The sequence below is a fragment of the Onychomys torridus genome, chromosome 15, assembly GCF_903995425.1.
Source record: "Onychomys torridus chromosome 15, mOncTor1.1, whole genome shotgun sequence".
Classification (NCBI taxonomy): domain Eukaryota; kingdom Metazoa; phylum Chordata; class Mammalia; order Rodentia; family Cricetidae; genus Onychomys; species Onychomys torridus.
The window spans coordinates 45,710,106-45,733,849 of NC_050457.1; positions in this window are offsets into that span (position 1 = coordinate 45,710,106).

The window sequence follows — 23,744 nt, forward strand, 5'->3', positions numbered from 1 at the left end:
CCACAGGTCTATGTTTTCCCAAAGTAAGTATTCACACACACTAACAGGTCAGCCACTAGCTAGAAGAGATCAAAATATCAGAGTGGGTATATATGTATTAGATACTTTTTTGTCATTGAGACAAAATAGCTAACGACATCATAATGAGGGACAGGTTTATTTCAGCTCACAGTTTGAGGGTACGGTCCATCATTAAAGGGAAGGCATGGCCGTGGGAGCAGGAGGTAGCTGATCACATTACATCAGAGGGAGATGAATACTGCTGCCCAGTTCACTTTCTCAATTTTTTTTTTTATTTAGTCTAAGCCTCCATCCCATGAAGTGACTCTGCTTAACATTTAGAGTGGGTTTCTGCATATCAGTTAAGCTAATACAGAACATCCCCCACAAACAGGATGAGAGGTTTGTCTCCTGGTTGGTTCTAGTTACTGTCAAGTTGAAGGATAAATTAAATTAGGTTACATTAACATTTAATTGATCAGTTCCTGCAGTGGAATTCATGTAGTACACTGTGGCCTAAGGGAAGGAGTTATTCTGAAATAAAAGGGAAGTCTTGTCCCTGGAGGAGAATACAGGTAGATGGATTAGTGGACCTGCCTTGGCAATTATAATTAATGTAAATTTCATTTAACAAATATGGGAATGTGTCATTAAAGTATTCTTCCAAGATGGTGACACATACTTGTAATCCTAGCACTCAGAAGGCTGAGGTAGGAGGCTTAAAGTTTAAAAACCAGCCTAAGCTATAGAGAGAGTTCTCAAAACAAACAAATAAAATATTCTAAGAAATTGGAATTAAACATAAACATATATACATCAACATGTGTCATTCACCACAAAATGAGAGAACTGATTTCCCATGCAGTCTTTTTAAGTGACTACCGGGAGGAAATGAAAAGTAATGGTCCAATCAGCTACACAGAAAGTGCTTGAGGGAAGAAAGGCAAAGGCTTATCATCATTCCTATACTATAAAGAAGATGTATATATGAGTCATTGAAGGAAGAGGTAATTGCTTTTTTTGAAGAATCTATACCATAAAAAGAGCATTTTGAAAACAAATTGAAAATGTTCCCGTCACTGCCTGACTTAGACATAGAATGCAATTACAGTGTGCAATGTTGAAAACGCAAGCAAACAAAAAGGATTTGTTGTGATGATTAATTGTGTTTTGACTTGATTGGCTCATTTCATGTGCAGATAAATGGCAAAGTATTATTTCTGTTATGTGTCAGAAGATGTTTCTGCAAAATTTGCATTTGAGACAGTAGATTTATTAAATATTCCCCACGAATTTGGCAGGTATGACCCAATCCACTGGAGGTAGAGAGAAAGCACCAAAGGAGTGATTTGTTTTCTCATTAATTCTCTCTCTCTCTCTCTACCCCTTGTCCTCCCTTCCCTCTCTCCTACTCTTCGGCTCTTTCTTCCTCACTCACTCATTCACTCACTCATTCACTCACTCATTCCTTCTATACACCCCTATCTTTCTCCTTGATCTGAAACACTCACTTCTACCTCAGACAATTTATTCTCTGTCCTCTAACCAGTTGTTAGTCCCTGCATAGAATACCACCCACTTTACAAAGAGACTTCTTTGATGAGGGCTGGTACTATACAAAGTTTGGCCACAATACTGACACGCTGAGCTAGATGGGCTTACAATAGTGATATCAATGTGATGAGGTAACTAGCCACTCTCTGCCTGGACTTGAGACCTGCTCTTCAGCAGGGAATTACGTGCCCAGTTCTGCAATCCTGCCCAAAAACCCATGGATGGAAAGAGAGGTCATAGACCTGAGGATAGAGCCTCCTATTGTTATTTTGTTAAATGGTTGTACTGTCAAGCTGCCTTCTAAATATGTATGTTTGCACCCATAGACTTCAGATGCTCTCAGTCTTGATCAGAGATGCTTCCTTTTGCTGTGGGCAGCAGTTGATGGAGAGATGCATAGCTAGTCAGAATGCTAGGAATAAGAAACTCTGTGCTCAGCCCTACAAAGGACATCTATTTTAACCCCCTCCCCCCCCCCACACACACACACCATGGCTCAGGGAACATCTCAAAAGAGGAAGAGAAAGGAATGGGATAGTTGGAACATGGAAAGGAGTGTTGTGAAATGCTGTCATCTGGACATAATATAGCTATCACCATTATCAGCTTATAGCAGCTGTGTTACGTGAACATAAACTGCATGAGATCAAGCCAGCTAACATCTGGGCATGGGTCCAGTATTCATCACTACTGAGTGTCTATCCACAGTAAACAGCTGCATGGGGAAGTGGAATCATTTCTTTTGAAGATGTGGAAGGTTTTCAATGCTCTACTGCGTGGTACCATGCCCATAAAAATATGGACAGTACTAACTGAACTTAGGAGATTATAAAAAAATAAGAGATGAAGTTGGAAGGAAACATATATATGAGGATATTGGGGGTAATTAAAGGGGAAATGAATGGTTAGATATGATCATATTTCATTGTATGTGTGTATGAAAAATAGATTCTTAAATCCAAATTTTATTCCCTTTGGGTATCATGAAATTATCATAGATAAACAGATAAAATTTTAAGTCTAAATATCTAAACAGATGAATAGATGTAAACTGGAGAAAATATGTTCTTAATGTCATTTTACCATATCTAAGGATACATAAAAAGGGTTTTCTCAAAATATATGGCATCCTAATGAATACATACTCCAAGCTCTCTCACAGCTTGGAGAGAGAGAGATCTCTGAATTTTGAAGATTGTTAAATTCTCTCTCTCTCTCTCTCTCTCTCTCTCTCTCTCTCTCTCTCTCTCTCTCTGTGTGTGTGTGTGTGTGTGTGTGTGTGTGTGTGTGTGTGTGTGTGTGTGTGTGTGTGTGTGTGTGTGTGTATGTTACAGCAATTCCCCATATTGATTCCAAATATCACCTTGTTGTTCAGGTGACTTAACTGCATCTAATAAACCATTGGACTCAAGTGTTTGGAAGGGACTAAATAGAAGGACAGTAGAAAGTAGGAAGTAGGAGTCCAAAGACCTCCTAATTATCAATTTTTCTCATATGTTGGATAAAATTATTCCAGAAGGTTCTATAATTTGCAATCCAAGTTTGTTGATCTGTTTTTGAAGTCTATGTTGAAACATTATCTACTTCATTTAAAGTAATGAGAACATAGAGAAAGAATAGGAATGAGGAAATGAGAAGGCATTGTGTTTAATTTTCATGCATGGACATCTTGGAAATTTACAGGACTAATTTTAGTGACCTACATCTGATAGAACAATAGGTTATCAGTTTCGTATCAGTACAGTTGTCCCATAGACTAATACAAATATATTTTGATCCTTCAGAAGTCAGGATTCAAATCAAGGAAAAAAACAAAACCAAGTAAAGAACAACCAGTAACTAGAAATTTGGACAAAATTAGACTAAAGAGTTAGAAGGAACTTTATTTAGAATTCTGTTTTGGAGGGAGAACTGCCATATTCTTTTCCTATTGTGGCTTCTCCATAATTAGTTTGAATATATACTTATTAAAATAAATAAAAGGTGCATATGTTTTTTTCACAGATAAGTTATTATGGAGAGTAAAATATGAATCTTAAAAGGTTTTATTAATAAAAATAAATCTGGAAACAGGTATTGGGGTGAATACAGAAGGATCAGAGAAACAGAACAGGCCACAGCTAATTTCACCTTGCCAATTCCTCAGCTGATCCTGTTTCCTCAGACTGGAAGCCTCTGACTCCTCATTCAAATAGATCTCAGCTGAACTGGTGCTAAAAGCCTAAAAGCTTAAAAGGGCTCTAGGTCCTGATCCTCACGTCTTACATATACCTTTCTGCTTCCTGCCATCACTTCCTGTGATTAAAGGCATGTGTCTTTCCCAAGCAAAGACATGAGATCTCAAGTGCTGGGATTAAAGGTGTGTGCCACCACACCTGGCCCTGTTCCTAGTGTGGCCTTGAACTCACAGAGATCCGTGATCTCTGCCTCCCATTTGATAGGATTAAAGGCATGTGTGCCACCATTTCCTGGCCTCTATGTCTATCTAGTGGCCTTTCTGTCCTCTGACCCCAGATAAGTTTATTAGGATGCACAATATATTTGGGGACACAATATATCATCATAGAAAAGGCAAAAGTAAAAATTAGAATTGCATTCAATCTTAGCATACTGCTTGGCTTCAGTTGTTTTTTTCTTTTTTCTTTTTGGACACACGTGCGTGTACATGCACGCATGTTTGTGTGTGTGTGTGTGTGTGTGTGTGTGTGTGTGTGTGTGTGTGTGTGTGGTCATGGTGAATTTATTCCCATAATGATGCCAGTGACATGGAAATGATTTATTACTGTGATCATATCACTAAATTCAATTAAATGATTCAAAAATAGTATCTACTATGTAGAAAAACAAGACAAATGAGGAGTATTACTAATGCCTTATAATAATTCAACAGTTACATACAATATAACTTTTTCAAAACATTTGATGCAGTTAAATAGCATGCAATTTATTGAGGTCTTGGAATGTTATATTATTTTCCTCATCACCAGGTCACAGACCTGACAGAAGCAGAAGAATTTGCTTTAGATGATGATGGTTCAGGGGAAACAGTCCATCATAGTGGGAAGGCATGCTGCCATAGTGGCCCTGTCAGTCACTGTGGGACACTGTGATGTATTATGTTACAGCTACAAACGAGAACTAGAGGAACAAAATGCAAGCAGACCCAGGTACTTCCCACAGTCTATATCACCAACCAGCTGCTACAACTCCCCAACAGAGGACCACTATTGTGGGACAAGTGTTCAAACACACGAACTGGTCACTAAGCTGTTCTCAAGATCCCTTAAGAAAATAATGTGTGTGACATTTTAGAGACCACTAAAAGTCCACTTCCAGATTCTCACTAGACAGCAGTCATGAGGAATCATCAGGAGAGCATGGGCAATGGTACAGGGCTTAGGTGAGTTCTGATCAGACAGCCTGGTCTGAAGCAGAATGTCAAGCACTGGGGAAAGGAGATGCTGCAATGCACCACAAAGGGAAAAATAAATCAGCATGCAAAGCTGAGAGCATATTGATTTTGATCTGTTCTCATTTATTTTACTGGCAGGCATGTGAATTTAGAGCATGGTCTACCTCTAATCACTGAATTAACTACATAGCATTCTTGGCAGACCAGCTACCCCCAACAAAAGTTAGTCCTTTAGCAAAAATGTTTCTGTAGCCATGGGTCCCATTCCAATACCTTAGTTCTCTCTCAGGCATGTCTGGACCAGATTCAAGGCCAGTGCTGAGACACAGGCAACATGATTTCTGGATTTTTAAAATTGTTTTTGATAATATATGGAATTAGTAATTATTCCTCTCAAGTGTCACTATATAATTAGTTTATAACATTTTAAACATGCACACTGAGTAGCAGGAAGAGAGTTTAGTTAAGTGGCTCAAATTCTGGATTCAAACTGGCCTTGGATTATACTCCAAAGCCCCATTTATTGTTTCTGTTGTAAATATCCATGAAGATTACATTTCTCTAAATTGATGAAGGGAAATAATACTGATATTATGATCAGACAATGAGACATTCACAACCCTATTTTGCCTGGTGCCCAATGTAGAGAAAACTCTAGTGGTTTCTTTGTTTTGTTTGGTTTTGTTTGTTTGTTTGTGTGTGTGTGAATGCATACTAAATGTTGATAAAATTCAGTGCCTAATGCATACTAGTATGTTCTAGCACTGAGATATAACCCAGTTACTGACAAAATTAAAAACTGTAAGCAATTGTAACTGCCCCAGGCCATTCCATTTTTAGTGACAGATTTTAAATGTATAGTCTTAGCATGCCATCGTGCAAAGTTCATATGAGTGTGAAACTTTAGTCCCAAGGAGATTAATCATCATGTCAAAGAAATTATACACTAAAATTCTATCATTCATAGAACACGTTGGCCTCATTAAGGGGAAAAAAGTGTGTGAAATCTATTGATGATGACACTATTACTTCAAATTCACATTCCATATCTGAGGGGCAATATGGTTATGCTCTTAGAAACATGTGGAAAATGCTGACACTCAAGAATACATTTTTCTGGCCTGGCAGTGCTGGTGCACACCTTTAATCCTAGCATTCAGGAGGCAGAGCAAGGCGGATCTCTGTGAGTTCAAGGCCAGCCTGGTCTACAAAGCAAGTTCCAGGAAAGGCACAAAGCTACAGAGCGACCCCTGTCTCAGGGGGGAAAAAAAGAATCCATTTTTCCTCGACCCTCCCATCCCCCTGTGAATGTGAGCAGTGTGTAAGAGTTTCTTCTTTATATACATGTTTAGATCCTGTCAACTGAACAAGGTAAGAGGCCTCAGGAAATCTATTGCTTACTCGGTTTTAACATGGCAGGCCTATTTTCAAAAGGAACAGACAGCCAAACTACTTTCATAATTTCTTTTTATAACTTATGATTAGTTGCATCCAATTTATTACAGAAAGTGTCTTCATTTCCTTAAAACATGATACATGTCCTTGCCCTTCTTGCATTAATCAAATCTTTCTAAGCCAGAAGTTGCTGGTCTAAATGTGCTTATACTTTCTAAGACATTTCAACTTCCTGGTAAAGCTCTTGTATACTTGGTTATGAGTTTCATTACTTTATTTATATTAATTTATACTTAAACTAAGTTAGCATGAAAAAACACTGCTGTATAAACAGGTCCATTTCCCTTTAGCTTAGTTAAAATGAATAGACTAATATGTTACTTGCAAAATTTCTAGTGCAAATTCAAGAATTTAAGCCACGTTTATTCTCTGCATAATCACCAGAATTATCATCTAGAAGTCCAATTATTATCCATTTTACTACAGAGCCACCTCAGAATTATCTTTCATAATTAAGAATATCAGCCATCTATAACTCCAAATGCTTCCCTAGTTCTTAGAATCTGTTGTAGCTTTTCTCTACTTTACTAATTTCCTGCCAAGCATTCTCCTATCCCTCACTGCTTCAGGATACCGACCTATGATCTACAGTATTTCTAATACTGCTTTTAGTATCTGTCCTTCAGCTCCATAGATGTCAGTATACTCATATGTAAAATACAAGCTTCATTTATTGTCCTTGACATCAGAGACCATCTTAGATTCAGAGCACAGATAAGTAGGCTGCCAAATGTATTGTTTGATGGACTAATTATGGTCTTGTGCTGGCACTCAAGCCCTGGTGACGAACATTTGTCATCCCTGCACTTTAGAAGTTCAAGTGGGAATGTGAATTCAGTGCCAGCAAGAGCTGAGCAGGAAGTGTCTCAAGATAAAAAATGCTTCCATATGTGAAGAACTCCCAGAACATGTCAGATGAGAATAAATTAACAAACTAATTTGGAGAAAACACAGAGTGTGCCAATGCAGTAGAGAAAATGAGGGGGGATTGTCCTGGAGCCCTGATGGTAGACAGCTATGAAAACGCACCAGCAGCACCATGTTTGTATGATGATGAGACCAAGAAGAGCCTTCAGTTATCAAGAGAGTGGTTACAGAAAGGACTGGATTGAGGGGTTTCAGAGATTGCTATGGCTGAAGAAAATCTGCTCTAGACTAAGTAACAAAAGCAAATAACTCAAACAGAGGCTCACCTACACAGAAATTTTAAAAGGGCACATTAATAGATAAACTATAAAGAAAGATTGTTAAAGGGAAGATGGAAAAATAAGAAACGCAGATGAATGATGATGGAAAAATCTTCCAAATTACTGCTAAGGAGTCCTTTTACATGGAAAAGAAAAAAAGGCTAGAGTCTCATTAGAAAGAAAATCCAGTACAGGAAAAGCAAGCCATTTCCTCACCACAGAAGGAAGAAAAACAGAAAAATCAGTGAAACGCATCTTGCATTGTCTGCAATTTTCTTGCTATAGGCCAAGTGCTGACACATAGTAAGTGTCCAATGACTATTGAGCGAATGAATGAAGAGCCTTCTGTGGATGACCTCAGTGGGGCTGCAAAACAGGATGCTTCCCCTTGTGATGCTAGCCATCTCCCCACTATATGTAATTACTGAACTAAAGCCGGAAAACGTAAGGGGCTTCTTCAGGAAAAGAATGACCGCATTTATGGAGCAAATAGGATGCTTATTAGAACTGGGCAGGAAATCTCACAAAACCAGTGGAAACATGAAGATGACCTCCTCTTTCTGAACCCTGTAATGAGGTGAAGAACAGTATAGGTTTCTGAGGTTTTATTGCAAGCATTTTATCCAGAACTATCCTCTAACCCTGTGTATCATACATTAAGCTAAGGCAGTTGAGTATATGCTGGAATGAATTCAAGTTCTACCTTCCCTCCTTCTCTATCTCCAGTCCTAGACTCACGTAGACACCCTCTGAATGACAGGGACCTGAACTCCAAACTCCAGTGTTATGCAAATCATAATACATGTACAGGCTTTCTGAGACCTGAATTCCCCAAATAAAGTCAAAGTAGATGTCTCAACTAAAATTCTATTTTCATCACAAGAAATTCTAAAAATGATAGTATTATTCTTTTATAAAAATATTTTATAAATTTAATTGTGAGTGTATATGTGTGTTCTGGGGATGGGGGTATATGTATATGAATACAGTTGTGCCTGGAAGCCAGAGGTATCAGTGTCAAATCTTTCTGGAGCTGGGATTACAGGTATTAATAAAGCACCTGACATGGTGCCTGAAACAAAACTCAGGTCCTCTGCAAGAGCAATATGTGCTTTTAATTGCTGAACCATCTCTCAAGCCCTAATAATATTCTTTAGAAGTGAGACACTGATCTCTTTCTCACTTTTTTTGTTTTTAAATTGAAAGTAGATTCTTCTCTCATACAATACATTCCTTCTCCTTCTACTCCTCCCAGCTCCCCCACACCCCTTCCCCAAAACAGACATCCCCCTTGCCCAGATCCACTCCTCCTCTGCTTCCCTTCAGGAAAGAACAGGTCTCCAAGGGACAATAACCAAACAGGACAAAGCAAGATACAATAAAATAAGACTAGCCCTCATATCAAGGACAAGACAACCCAACAGGAGGTAAAGAGTCCCTAAGAACAGGTAAAACAGTCAGAGACACACCCATTCCCACTGAGGGGAGATGCCATGATCCCAAAGGTAGTTTTCCCAGGCTGAGGCTCATCCATTGCACTCTTTCTCGCTTCCGAACCCAGGCTCTGTCAGTCTGAGCATGTGGCTTCATCCCAATAGTTTAGTGTAGCTGCTAAGACTGTGGCCACTGCGTGGTGGACACCTCAACCAATACATGGAACGAGGAAGAAGGGTACACTGCCTTTCTTCCAAAATATTTCTCTAAATTCATATGGGGAACTCCTATTTGTATTCAGTTAGCCAAACTTCAATCACTAAGAGGTAACTAACTGCAAAAACTCGGAAAGTAAATGTGTCATCCAGACAATTAGAATCGCAGCTAGCAACAGTGAGATCTGGTGCATCTGAAGAAAGAAAATATGGATATTTTGTCACATCCAGTAGCCATAACTGTGGCACCTTGCACATGTAGTTAGGCTTCTACTTTTCTATAACTTTCCAAAAGGGACCTGAACTTGCCCTACCACATGCTGTCTGGCACCAACCTGCTAAGGCTCATTTTGCACCCGGCTATTGTCAACACTAGTTCATGCAAATGGAGTCTTGACTTCATAACCAAAGGAAAAGTATAATGTGAATTATCAGGAGTCATTTTATTTGCACCGAGATCAATATATTAGAAAAAGGAAATTAAGACTCAGATTTTTGTTTTGTTTTGGTTTTTGTTTTTGTTTTTGTTTTTTGAGAAAGGGTTTCTCTGTATAGTTTTGGTGCTTGTCCTGGATTTCACCCTGTAGACCAGGCTGGCCTCAAACTCACAGAGATCTGCCTGGCTCTGCCTCTTGAGTGCTGGGATTAAAGGTGTGTGCCACCCTGCCTGACAGGCCCAGATTTTAATTCACATAAAACAGATTTCTTCCAGATAATCCTCAGTTTCTCTTTTTGATGAGTTAAGCAGCCCAATGGTATCAAGGATCATCAACAACAGACAGAATTTAGCCAAACATGTCCTTTTTGTTGTTGTTGTTTTTCATTGGTATTCACTTGTTTGGTTAGATAGTTCTATTTGTATTTATTTATGTGGTGGTATTGTGTTCCCCAAAATATTGTGCACCCTAATAAACTTATCTGACATCACAGAACAGAACAGCCACTAGATACAGAGGCTAGAAAATGGTGGTACTCACGCCTTTAATCCTAGCATTCCAGAGGCAGAGATCTGTGTGGATCTCTGTGAGTTCAAAGCCACACTGGAAACAGCCAGACATGGTGACTCACACCTTTAATCCCAAGGAGTGATGGCAGAAAGCAGAAAGGTATATAAGGCTTGAAGACCAGAAACTAGAAGATTTGGCCTGGTTAAGCTTCTGGGCTTTTGAGCAGCACACTTCAGCTGAGAGCCATCCAGTCTGAGGAGAAAGGATCAGCTGAGGAATTGGCAAGGTGAGGTAGCTGTGGCTTGTTCTGCTTCTCTGATCTTCCAGCATTCACCCCAATAACTGGCTTTAGGTTTGATTTTATTAATAAGACCTGTTAAGATTTGTGTTACATATTTATTTTGCTTGGTTGGTTTGTTTCTTTTTGCTTGTTTTCTTTTTTGTTGTTGTTGTTCTATTTTGTTTTTACTATTTTGTTGCTTCTTTGCTTGTTTTAAGAAGGGCTTCATGTAACCAAGGTCTTTGTATATAGCTGGGAATGGCCTTGAACTCCCAACTCTTCTGCCTACACCTCAAGAATGCTTGATTTACAGTCATTCACCACTACATTCAACCCAATTTGTTTTCCTAAACAAATTTTAGTAGATGCCAAAAATGGAGGGACTAGAGATGTATGCGAGTGATACAGCACTGGCCTGGCACCTTTAAGGCCCTGTGTCCAATCCCCAGTACCTTTCTCCTCAAAGAAAAACTGTATGAGAACATAGACAAACCTACTTATTTATATATTGTCTACATATTTCAGTCTACAAAGGCAAACATGATCATCTGTAATAGAAGCAGTCTGGCTCACAAAACCTAAAGCACTGTCTGCCCCTTCCAAAGAAAGGTCATCAATTACTGATGAATTACCTAGTATCCCAAAACTAGAACCAGTGTAGAAATGAGCTTTGTTTCCCTCAAAATATCTTTTTCCTTTAAAATTTGTGTCTATCAACCATGTTTATTAATTAGATAATTAATGCATGTAACTATTTTGAATCAGGATAATTACTCAGCAAAAGATAACCTGTAAGAACACATTGAGCTACCCTTACGGCTGTGAAAAGCAGAGCTTTATTCAAACTGTTCACCTTAAGATCAATACAAAAATTGACTCCAATTAATTAAAATACAAGGGGGAAGGGGACTGATCAGACAGTTCAGGTGGTAAAGGGCTTGCTGTGCAGCATGAGGCTGGGAGTTTGAACCCATGAAAAAACTCCTATATGGCCAAAGGCACTGAAATTAATCCTGAGAAGGCAGATACAGGCAGCTCCCTGTGGCTCAGTGGCCAGCTAAACCAGCCTAGTGGGTGAGGCCCAGGATGCAGAGAGAGAACTTGTCTCAGAAAAAAAGGAAGCTGACCCCAAAAGACATTGCCCTAGCATCAAAATCCACAAGGAAAGGAACTAAAGAAAGTGTTTACTCAGCATCACCTGTGAGAACAAACAGTCTCTAAGACCCAGGAGCTCTGGTACCTATCTTTTATTTTTCCTCTGATGCATTACATCCAGCCTGCAGTTTCCCCTCCCTGCACCCTTCCCAGTCCTCCCCCATCACTTCCCCCTCTCCTCCAGATCCACTCCTCCTCCATTTTCCTTCAAACAAAAGAGCAGGCCTCCCGGGACATCAACCAAATACAGCATAAACAGCTACTATAAGACTAGGCACAAACCCTCTTCAGAAGGCTGGATAAGGCAACCTAGTAGGAGAAAAAGGGTCCCAAGAGCAGGCAAAAGAGTCAGAGACACCCCTCATCCCACAAGAACACCCACCTATACAACCATAATGTTTATGGCAGAGGACCTAGTTCAGACCCATACAAAGCCCATGATTGTCACTTCAGTCTCTGTGGTGCCCAATGAGCCATTCTTAGTTTATTCTGTAGGCTGTGTTCTTATGGTGTCCTTGACTCTTCTGGCTCCTGCAGTCTACCACCTGCCTCTTCTGCAGGGTTCCCCTGGCTCCACCTAGTGTTTGGCTGTGGGTCTCTGCATCTGTTCCCATCAGTTCCTGGATGATGGCTCTCTGATGACAATTGGGCTAGGCACTAATCTGTGAGTATAGCAGAATATCATTAGTAGTCGTTTCATTTAATTTTTTTTTTCCAGTCGGTTTCAATCTATCTTGGGTCTCTGGACTATCCAGCCTCTGGTTTCTGGCCATCAGGCAGTATCAGCCATGGACTCCTTCTTATGGTGTAGGTCTCAAATTGGATGAGTCATTGGTTGGCCGCTCTCAAAGGTTCTGTGCCACTGTTACCCCAGCACATCTTACAGGCAGGACTGATTATAGGTTGAAGGTTTTGTAGTTGGGTTGTTGTCCCAGTCCCATTGCTGGAAGCCTTGTTTAGTTATAGAAGATGACCAATTCAAACTGCATATCTCCATTACTAGGAGTCTTGCTACGGTCACTCTTGAAAATTCCAGGGAGTGTCCAATGCCCTGGGTTTCTATGTTGCCCCCTCCCCTATTCCAGTGGTCTCTCCCAGTACTCTCTCCCTCCAACCCACTCTCTGCCACCTGGTCCCTCCTGTTCCTATCCCCACCTCTACCAGCCCACCTGCAAAATATATTCTATTTATCCTTTCCAGGGAAATCTATGCCCCCCCTCCCCACTTTGAGCCCTCCTTGTAACTTAGCCTCTCTGGATCTGTGGATTTTAGGATTACTCAACTATTAAAAATGATGACATCATGAAATTTGCAGACAAATGGATGGAACTAGAAAAGGTTATCCTGAGTGAGGTAACCCAGACTCAGAAAGACAAACATAGTATGTACTCACTTATATGTGGACATTCGTTGGCACTTTTCTATGTATGTCTTCCAGGCTACATGTTAAGGAGTAGGGCTTACCAACCTGAAGACCGATGGAGATGTGAATCCCTCAGAAGACACAGCCAACTTTAAAAGGTCAGGGTAAGTCCAAACTTCTTATGAGATCAGTTTTTAAACACAGGAAATATTTTAAAACATTAATGTAAATTCAATTTGTTTTCATACACAACTTTCTTTTTTTCTTCTCTCAATTTCTAAGGCACATTTAAAAAACAAACTGCAGCATTCTTAATCATTACCAGACAGTACATTACAGAGATGTTTGTGTTCTACAAAAGAATTCCAGCGATTCTCTGATATTGCTGCTTCTCTTGTCAACATGGCATTTTCTTTCTAGATTTACCTCTTCGCTGAGGTCACGGCTGTCAGTGTGGTCCCTTCCCCATGGTGTGCTGACTTGCAGAACCAACTGCTCAAGTTACCAGGAGGGCTGCCAGAGCTGTGTGTTCTCCATGCACAAGCAACTTTGGATGTGTTTTTCCCTTGAAATAGGAGTCAGCCTTATACGAGTTGGAATAGGAGCAGGCCACACAGATTTCTTGGCAAAAAGATTTCAGAATCAAACTACTCTACTTCTTGCTTTATATGCATTAACAAGTTATTGTTTAGCTGTTTGGTTGCTTTGAGAATGAAAAGGGTTAGAATGTGGATAAGCATTACTGAGAGCTGTTTTCTATCCATCTGTCTAATTGAATTGATGATCCTTGTTCTAATTTGTTGTGCAGGCACTTTACAATTTCATGCAATCACATTGTCAATGTTTAGATGTTCCTTCATACCAAGCAACTGGAGTCCTTTGCAATACTTATACTTTGTGGTGTTTTTCCAGTGTGTTCCTCTAATGGTTTCAGAATTTCAGGAAGGTGTTGGACCCATTTTTAATACATTTTGTGCCGAGTAAAAGGCAGGGATCTATTTCGGTCTACATGGCCATTCAGCTTTCTCAAAATCATTTGTTGAAAGGCTTTTCTTCTCTTTTATTCCATTCTTCAGAAAGAACACAAAATAATTTTCAATTTTCTTCTTTTCTTCTATTTGGGAAGATTTGCTTTGTGTCCTAATTTCTCTCTCTCTGTCTCTCTCTGTCTCTCTGTCTCTCTCTCTCTCTCTCTCTCTCTCTCTCTCTCTCTCTCTCTCTCTGTGTGTGTGTGTGTGTGTGTGTGTGTGTGTGTGTGTGTGTCCTTCTGTTGCTGGGGTCATGAAGTTATCCACTATGTCCGTGTTGCAGTTAATCTGAGCCTTTATATGCAGTAGCCTTTGTTTTACAGTACGCTATGTCCCCACAGTCCATTGTTCTCTTAGTATTTAATGACATTTGTCTCTTCTGGCTAATTTTGGTTTGCAGTCTATTTTGTCAGATAGCTACGGAGCTATAGCTGCTTGCTTTCTAGTTCTGTTTGTTTAGTTGGAAAGCCTTTTTCCCTCCATTCACTCTCAGGCTGTGTTTGTCTTTGACAGTGAGGTTCATTATTTTCCAACAGTAAATGCTATGCTTCTGATTTTTTATCCAGTCTTCTGGTCTTCATTTCTCAATGAGATCAACAAGACTTACGACAGTCGGTATTCAGTTATTATCGAATGGGAGTGATTAATTCCTCTCATTTTACTGGTACTTCACTAATCCTCATTTGCCTAGCTGTTGTTCTAACCTAGTTTATTCTTCCCTGTGATCTCATTGATGTGTATTCCTTTTTATTTCAATATAAGATACCTTTGTGTATCTTCTGTAGTACTGACTTAGCTAGTATTAATCAAAATTGAAAGCTTTTATACTCTTTTATTTATAAAGGTGATAATACTTTGGGTTGACAGTGTGTGAAATGCTCTGTTCCACAACTGACTGCTCTTACAGTTTCTACATAAAAATCTGCTCTTCTTCTGATGGTGTTCCTTTATATGTGACATGGAATTTCTCAACTGCGGCTTTTAATACTCTTTTCTTTGTTAATATTCACTCAATGTTTTAACTAAAATAGAACATAGGGAAGTATTTCTTGTCTTGTCTATTTGGCATTCTAAATGTTTCCAATACCTATATAGTCATCACTTCCCCTAGATTTGGAGAATTTTCTACAATTTCATTGCATATATTTTTAATATCTTTAGTTTGTATTTCTCATTTTTCTATGCCCGTAATTTATACATTGGGCTTTTTAATTGTTTTCCCACAATTCTTGACTACTTTGTCTATATTGTGTTATTATTTTATACTTGTCATTTCCTGAATGTTCTCATTTATCATCATCACCCTGATATGCTGGCTTCTGCTTGGTCCATTTTATTGATTAGTCTTTTGCTGGAGTTTCTTTATTAACTATTGAGCTCTTCACTTATTAATTTTTTAGTATTTCTGTCTCGTGTTTCTTTTCTTATGCTATCACATCCTCCTTACTCCATTCAGCTGTTTTCTGCACTCTCCCTGAATTTTTTCTAGGCTCTTGTGTAATTTTTTTATTCTCTTGAACATTTTTATGATTGTTCTTTTAAATTCTATGAGAGTTTTTCTGCTTCACTGTCATTGATATTCATTGTTGCAATTTGAATTTGCCCTAATTTCTCATGCTTTTTGTTGCTGCTGTTGTAGCAAACTGGAAGTAGCAGTTTTTTTTATGCTCAAAGGAGGGCCAGAGACTATAAAAAACATAAATATGAAGGTGAGGACTATGGAAGCCATAATGTTATATTGTTGACCTTTAATAAAACACATTGCCACTCCCATTTTATTTCTTCACTCTCACCTAGCTAATTTCTAAACATCTTCAGATCTCACTGAACATATTATTTCTTCACATTATTCTTTTATGATTATTCTATTAAAATGATTCCATCTTTTCCCATGATATAGTAATATTTTAACAGTTTCTTTCAGATAGAATCAATACACCACACAACTCTTTCATTTGAAATGTACAAATAGATTTTAGTAGATACATAGATTTGGGAAGCCTTACCAGAATCTAATGTTAGGATATTTCTATCATCCCAAGAAACAAAGACCAATTCAGTAGCAGTTATGTCCATTCCTTTCTGCATCAGCACTAAGTACCTGACCACCTACTTCCTAGTTCTACATATTTACCTACACCGGACTTCAAGTCGAATCTTACTAGTACTGGGTTTGGGAATTAGCTTCTTCTGTTCAGCATATTTTAAGCTTTAACCACATTACCACATGTATCAGCACTTCATTACATAAGCATGACACATTTTGTTCATTAATCTGTCATTCAATGGGCCTTTGGATTGTTCTTAGTTTGGGGTCATTATAAACAATGATGCTGTGAACATTCATGCACAAACTTTTTAATGGTCAAGTGCTTTCAATTCCCATAGATATACCCCTAGGATTAGAATTATGGAGTCCTATTGTGATACTGTGTTTAATACTTTCAAGAACTACCAACCATGTGTCAAAGTATTTTCAGATCATTTTGCACCCTTTTTTGCCCTTATATGAGGCTACCCAAGTAAAACTGATTCTGATATCTGTTGAGCAGTGGAGAAACTGTCATCAATAATAACACATTACCAATTTCAAAATATCTAAAAGAGCAAATTTAAAATATTTCACCCTCAGATTTATACATAAGAAAAATAAGTATATCAGTTAGCTTTATATAACATCATAGATTTTATTAAAACAACACATTGTATACTATAAATGGATACATCTGTGATTTGTCAATCAAAAATAATATTAACATTAAATGCTATCTTGAATTTTTAAAGAAACCACATCTAATAGGAGGCATTGCATTTTGTCACTCCTGGCTCATATCTCCTCCCTCAAGCCTTAATAAATGCATGTTCATGGGTTGTTATTTTTTTTTTGTAGTTCTAAACTGAAATATCATTTTTATCTTTTCTAAATGTCAGACCATTCAACCATTCACCCTTTTGTTGGAAACTATGTTGCATCTCACCCCAATTACTCACTGCTAATAACCAACATGAGCCACCCCCCCCCCACACACACACACCAAAGCAATTAGAAATTGCAGACAGAATGCAAAAGAGGGCTTATTATAAGAGGGTGGCAGATTGGGGTCACACTAAATTGCATAGGATAGAATGTTATGGGAATAAAGTGACAGTACAGTGAAAAACTGAGCCATAAATCTCAGGATAAATGTCCAAAATAGTTCCCTTGTGTGTTTTTCTCTTCCTGGTGTGGACTGAGCAGCTTGTGTTGAGTAAGTCAGCTCATTTTCTCAGACTCTTCCAAAATGAGATGCATCTGTTCTGTTTTTCAGGATCTTGTTGTAGATCCTGCCATTGACCTTTTCTAGTCAGTTTTATGAGGTTTTTGGACCAGAAATTAGGCACTTCATGTTTTAATTATTCACAAAAGGGAAACAAAGGAACCATAATCAAACTGAATAGTGCACACATAGAAGACATGTTGAATTCCTATGTCTTGATACTTGTGAATGAGACTTCATTGAGAGATGAGAACTTTGTAGATTTATATTTAAGCTGAGAGCAATAAAATAATCTTGAATTGAGTATGACTGGTGTCTTATGGGAAGAACACTATTCTGACAACATAGACAGAGTTTGGATTTATTCATATTCAAGGAACACCAAGGTTGAACTCAAATCATCAGAAACCTGGAAGAGGAAAAGAAGGATTCTCATCTATAGATTTGAGAAGCAGCATGGTCCTGCACCACCAACCTGAATGATTGGATGAATAGCCTCTAGACTGTTTCTGTCACCAAAGTCACCTAGCTGTGTCATTTTGTCACAGAAGCTTAAGGAAATTAATGCAAACACTAAGAATGCCTTAAACCACAATTTCATAGCAGGAGTTTAGACTTCTCACAACACCAAGTATTGCTTCATGGTTTGCAGCATTTCCTACTATTTACACTCAACCCTACTGAATAGAAGAAATCTAATCTTCAACAACAGCCTTAGCAAAACTGTTCTTCTCTTGCTTAAGTACTGACCAGGAGGACACACTTCCTATATCTTGATTCTGAGAATCCCACTTTTGCACAATTGTAATGTTCAATGATTTTTTTCTCTGCTTAAACTCATTTGGTTTCTTCCCACACCATCCAGTAATACTGGCTAAGTCATTTGAGAGCACCAAGATTAATCTAAATTCTTTTCTATATACCAAGCTTTAAGTATTTAAAATCAGATAGATGACTATCTTGCCCTCTTCTAAGAAATTTCCTCATTCTAGTGTTTTCAAAACCATTGCCCATCCTTAATGGGCAAAAGTTAGCAAATCAATGCCCTGAGTGAAGAGTAGATACCTGGAATATCTAAAGCAGCCCTATCAGCTGGCCAAGGTTCAATGAATTAACACGAAGTGCCAGGCCCTAGATAATTTGCCCTGGTCTCGAAGTCACTACTATTTGTGCCTCTGAAGGTCTGCACTCACCCAGTGAGTGGTATTTGAAAATAAATGTGCCAATAATTGCACTTAATTTAGGCCTTGCTCAATATGAAGATGAAAAGTGAAATATAAGCTAGTAATGGAACATCTACATTTTTCATTACCTAGAATGTTGTCAAAGCAAAAAAAAGAAAAAAAAATGAAATAACAATCATGACAATGTGGGAGCAAAACCATGGGAAAATGACCAAAAACTTTCATGGACTCTAACCACAATGTTTTTCTGCTTTTGAAAACTAGGCTTTGCACTTTCATTTTATACTTATGTGGCCAGGATGATTACAAAGAACACTTTCTCTGTTTGTTTGGTTGGTTTTTTTCCTGTAACTCTCACAGTATTTAGATGGATTTCTACTTGGTGTTGTATCTTTTCACTTATATAAGAACTCTCACGTACTTTAATGTTCTTTCTCTTACTCCCTCTCATTCTCCTCTTCCCTCTCTTCCCAACACACACATTGATACATGTAAACATGTTAAAATGCCATATTCTAATTCCAGTTACTACTAAAGTGAACATCTATTGACTGTTTCCTTTCTTTGCTATTCTAGTCAATTATAATCAAAAAATCTTTTAGGCATCCATTTCTTTCATTTTTATTTATATGCATATATTTGTCTAATTTTAAAATAATTTTTTCTACTCTTAAAGTGTAGAGTGAAATTCTCTAGCTTACTGTTAGCAGACTCTAGTACTTCAATCCCTCGCACAATATCCTTCACAATTTGAAGCTTTAAAAAGAACCCTAACACAGCAAAGATTTTTCTTCCTATTTCTTTTATTCTATGAGTTACAAAGCTTGCCTTTGTTACCCTTTTTCATATCTTCCAAGTGTACCACAGAGTGAGCTGCCACTGTAGAAATTCACTCTATAATGATATAAATAGGAAGTTATATTCATGAAAGACTTTTCTCCTTTCTTTCCTGGCACTCATCTGGTAGAAGCCGTAAAAACTGCTTAATGCTTACACACAGAGTCCCTGGAAACAAAGGGGAATTGGTGTATTACCTAGGATGACCCTTGAACAGCAGATGGTAGATCAAGAGGGACACTGGCTAAACAGCCACCACACACCCTTAGAGGAACCAGAAGTTCTGACTGCATTCATTGTGTTAAACAACTCTAGGGCTTTCTGCCTTTCATGTTACACACTGCCATTTGTATACTTTGGTTACTGGGTTTTAGTTTCCAAATGGATTAGCTCTACATCTAAGCCTCACTTCACGTTCTGTATCCAAGAGAAGGAAAACCAAATCTAATGGAATTATGTTATTGAACAGTAGAGATCACTGTCTCTAGACAGAAACTTTCAAAAAGGAACAATGGAGGCCATCTCTGTGATTTCTGAGTTCCTGTCCATAGATACTTTCCTTAGCTAAGACAGTCGATTTGAGCTACATTTTTTTATTCAACACCTTGCAGAATTTCAGATATTGATGCCATGAAAAAGCATAAGATGGATAGTGTAATGGATGATATTATGAACTTTTCAAATGGATATCAAGACTGGTTATCAATAAATCATCACCTTGATATATATGATCAATGATATTTAGGGAGAAAGTAACAGAAGAAAAAATTATGCTTCTAAAGACATAAAAATTGGACTCAAATAAGATGTGCTTTCAGTAAAGAAAACCAGGTTTTTGAAAGAAAAAACACTACAAGTTAAATCAAACATAAATCGAATTATAGAATTAATAGGACTTAACTTGTAGCAGAGAAAAAGATGATTCCCTAGGACCTGTTAAGTAGGTCAAAGGTTACTTCTCCTGTTCGTGAGATTGCAACAAGTCTAGAGTAAACAAACATAATTTCGTTTTCCCTAGGTGTTTCTAGAAAAAACAGGCAAGCAAGGATCTGTAACAGACTGGCCTAAGTACAGACATTACCTCATATTTATGTAAGTCTTTCTGAAGCTGCACAATTGTTCTTAGGTCCTTTGTATCTGTGTGCATCTCAGTTCATCTCAGGGAAAATAAACTTCCAGAAATGTATTACAATTTTTAATTAAAAGTGTTCCATGAACACACAGAAACACTTGATACATATTTTAGTACTTTTTGTTAAATAATAAATCACTTAAAAATAAAGTGGCACAAAACCACACCAATGGTTCGTTTAGGACATATGTCTTCATTCTTTGGTGAAAGGCCCAAGTTTGCTCCAGACGGTGTCAGTGGGAAGTTCAACAAAGGATTTGGGGGAATGCTTCAAAGACCATTCCTTAGAGTGTCCAGCAAGTTGATGCTCACTAGTGGTTTGCAATTCTTATCATTCATATTGACGGTCAAACTATAAAGTTCTCCTCAGAAGGACTTCTCTGAAGTCAACTTAGACCTTTTGACAGTATGTTCCTTGGGCTGACTGAGTTTCCCAAAAGAATAAGTTTAAAATTCATCTTTGCTTACTCAGCTTTGAAATTCAGGAAATGTCACTACCTTTGACAGCCAGATTCCAGAAAAAGAACACAGTTCTTGCTTCTGGATGGCAGCAGTGTCCAAGTCAAGTTAAAAGGATGACAGAATCAACATCTTGTGACAGTTAACACAGTTCTGAGGGTGAAGAAGTGGAGGTGAGATTTGCTGAAGAGCAAGTTTCATCCAGCAACCATTTTGGTAACAATATTTGGCACATTATTCTTCTCAAACCTGTACACCCAATGATACCAGCAAAATAACATGCAGTCTCTCTCAAATTCTGCAAAATAAATAACTAAATAATCAACTTGAAAAGGAATGAAGCAAATATTAAGACTTATTAAATATGAATTTGACCACACTTTTAAACATCTATGAATCATAATGTCTTCATCTCTAAATCAAAATTGATTGTATTTATGACAGGAGTATAGAGTAAAATGTTTTATGTATGGCATGAAGAGAACAAGGGCATTCCAATAACATTATTCTCCTATTCCCTGAGCATTAGATTTCATTGGCTATTAATACTGCCATTTGAGCTCCACAATGTGATATAAGTTAAATAATAAGAAAGAATACAGTTTCTATAGCTATATCTCATTCCTGGTGCTGGGCCATAGAGCAGTGTACTATAATAGCTCATCTTTGTTTTGCCTCTTAATCAAGCATTTCCATTTTTAAAAACTCATTTAACAAGTTCCATGCTATGTGAGCATATTTGAGTCATGACTGAAATATTCAGAGGCAAGACATTGCTCACTCAAGAAAAACACAATTAACTGAGCCATGGGGAATAGTAAAATTAAAGCAAAAAAGAAAACACCCTGCTCTGCTCAAGCAAAAACACCAATCAGATAGGTTATATAAAGGAAATAAGCAGAATGTAAATATGGAAATCATTTCAAGTAGTTATGTCAAATTAGAAATAGCTGCATTAATTTAACTGGAATCAGGATCAATCAATTGCACGTTAGGAGTGGCCAAGTGGGTTCAAAATTTTTCATTATGGATTTGCTAATCAGATCAAGTAAGAATAAATGTTTTAAGAAATGCAGACAAGTAAACACAATAAACACAGAAAATTAAAGAGCAAAGGAAGTGATTAAACTTTGTAAAAAAGTCTCGCAAAGCAAAGTTTAACAAGTGAGTGTAATATAATAGGGTTATGTAACAACAATTAATAGAAAGGGGCAATGAATTTGAAGGAAAGCAAGGAAGGGTGTACTGGAGGGTTTGGAGGGAGGAAAGAGAAGGAGATACAATGTAATTATATTATAACATCAAAAGTTAAAAATAAATAAATAAAATAAAAATTTTAAATATATTAATCACTTCAAAATTGATGGCAAATGTACAAAGAGTCCTTACACAACAGAGCTGAGTGTGAGGATTTGTCCAAGACCAGCTTTGAAGTTAGAGTTATAATAAAGGAACCATTTCACTTTCCTTCATGAACTTGACTGATATGGTTGCCATATATGATTTGTTCTAAGAACTAGGGCTATATGGGAAAAATATTGTACTAAACAGTGTATGCTCCATCATCTATATAATGTATTGAAAAAATGTCTTCCTTTTGTCATGATAAATAAGAAATGCTTTCATAGAGAAATGCATAAATGTTAGAAATTGTCTTGCTAATATGAATATGGAGGAGGGGCCATCTAAGGGACTTCGGGGTGAATGCAGAGCCAATGGAAGAAAGGGGTTCCCTTGTTGCTCCTGAGAGGAAGAGGAAGATGGGTGAGGGTGGGGAGTGTACAAGTGACACCACTCTAAGACACAATCACTGTGGTTCAGTTATTTGTAAACCACTGTTTAAATGAAGGAAAATGCATGACTACAAGTGATCTGAAACTGTTTCCACAGCATATTAAAACCTGTGACAAATCCTTGGGAAAATAATAATAGGAAGCCAACACAATCTACCTGAACAGAAGTTAATCGTTTCACAATTTCCCAAATACTGTTAAACAGGGTTTTTAGATCTACATCTAACATGCTGATTTTTAACTTTTTTCGTAATGAAGAAACAGCATTAGGGGCTTAGAAGATAGTTTATGTAGTAAAGCATTTGCTGCTCCAGCATGAGGACATAAATTCAATTGCTAAAACCCATAAAAAAGAGCAAGGCATGGCAGCCCATGCTTATAATCCCAAAGCTGAAGAGACAGACGGATTCCTGGGGATCAATGACCAGCCAGTCTAGCCTACTCTGCAAGCTCCAGGCCAGATAGAAACTCTGTCTCTTAAACCAGGTAGATGATCCCTGAAAAACAAAACCTAAGTTTGATCTCTGGCATCCTAACACATATGCACACACATGTACACACAAACAGATACCTGAACACATTACTGATGTGCACTTACACACATATGCACTTCTAAAAAAAAAAGGAAAAAAGAAATTAGATAAAAGTAATATGGCCTTTAATTAATTATTACAACTGTTATGAATAAGAGAAACTATGTACTCTCTGTACTATCCTCCATTTTTTCTGAAAATCTAAAATTAGAAAGTGAAGTATGAACAAATTTTTAAGATTTATTTATTTATTATGTATACAGAAGAGGGCACCAGATCCCATTACAGATGGTTGTGAGCCACCATGTGTTTGCTGGGAATTGAACTCAGGACCTCTGGAAGAGCAGTCGGTGTTCTTAACCGCTAAGCCATCTCTCCAGCCCATGCACAGATTTTTAAAATCTATTTCTATAACCATTTCTATATGCAAAGGAAGAATTTTTAAAATAGAAATCATTAAACATTGTTCTTTGATAAATATTAAGAAAGAGTGGATGAACAATCTGGCAGTGTTATTGA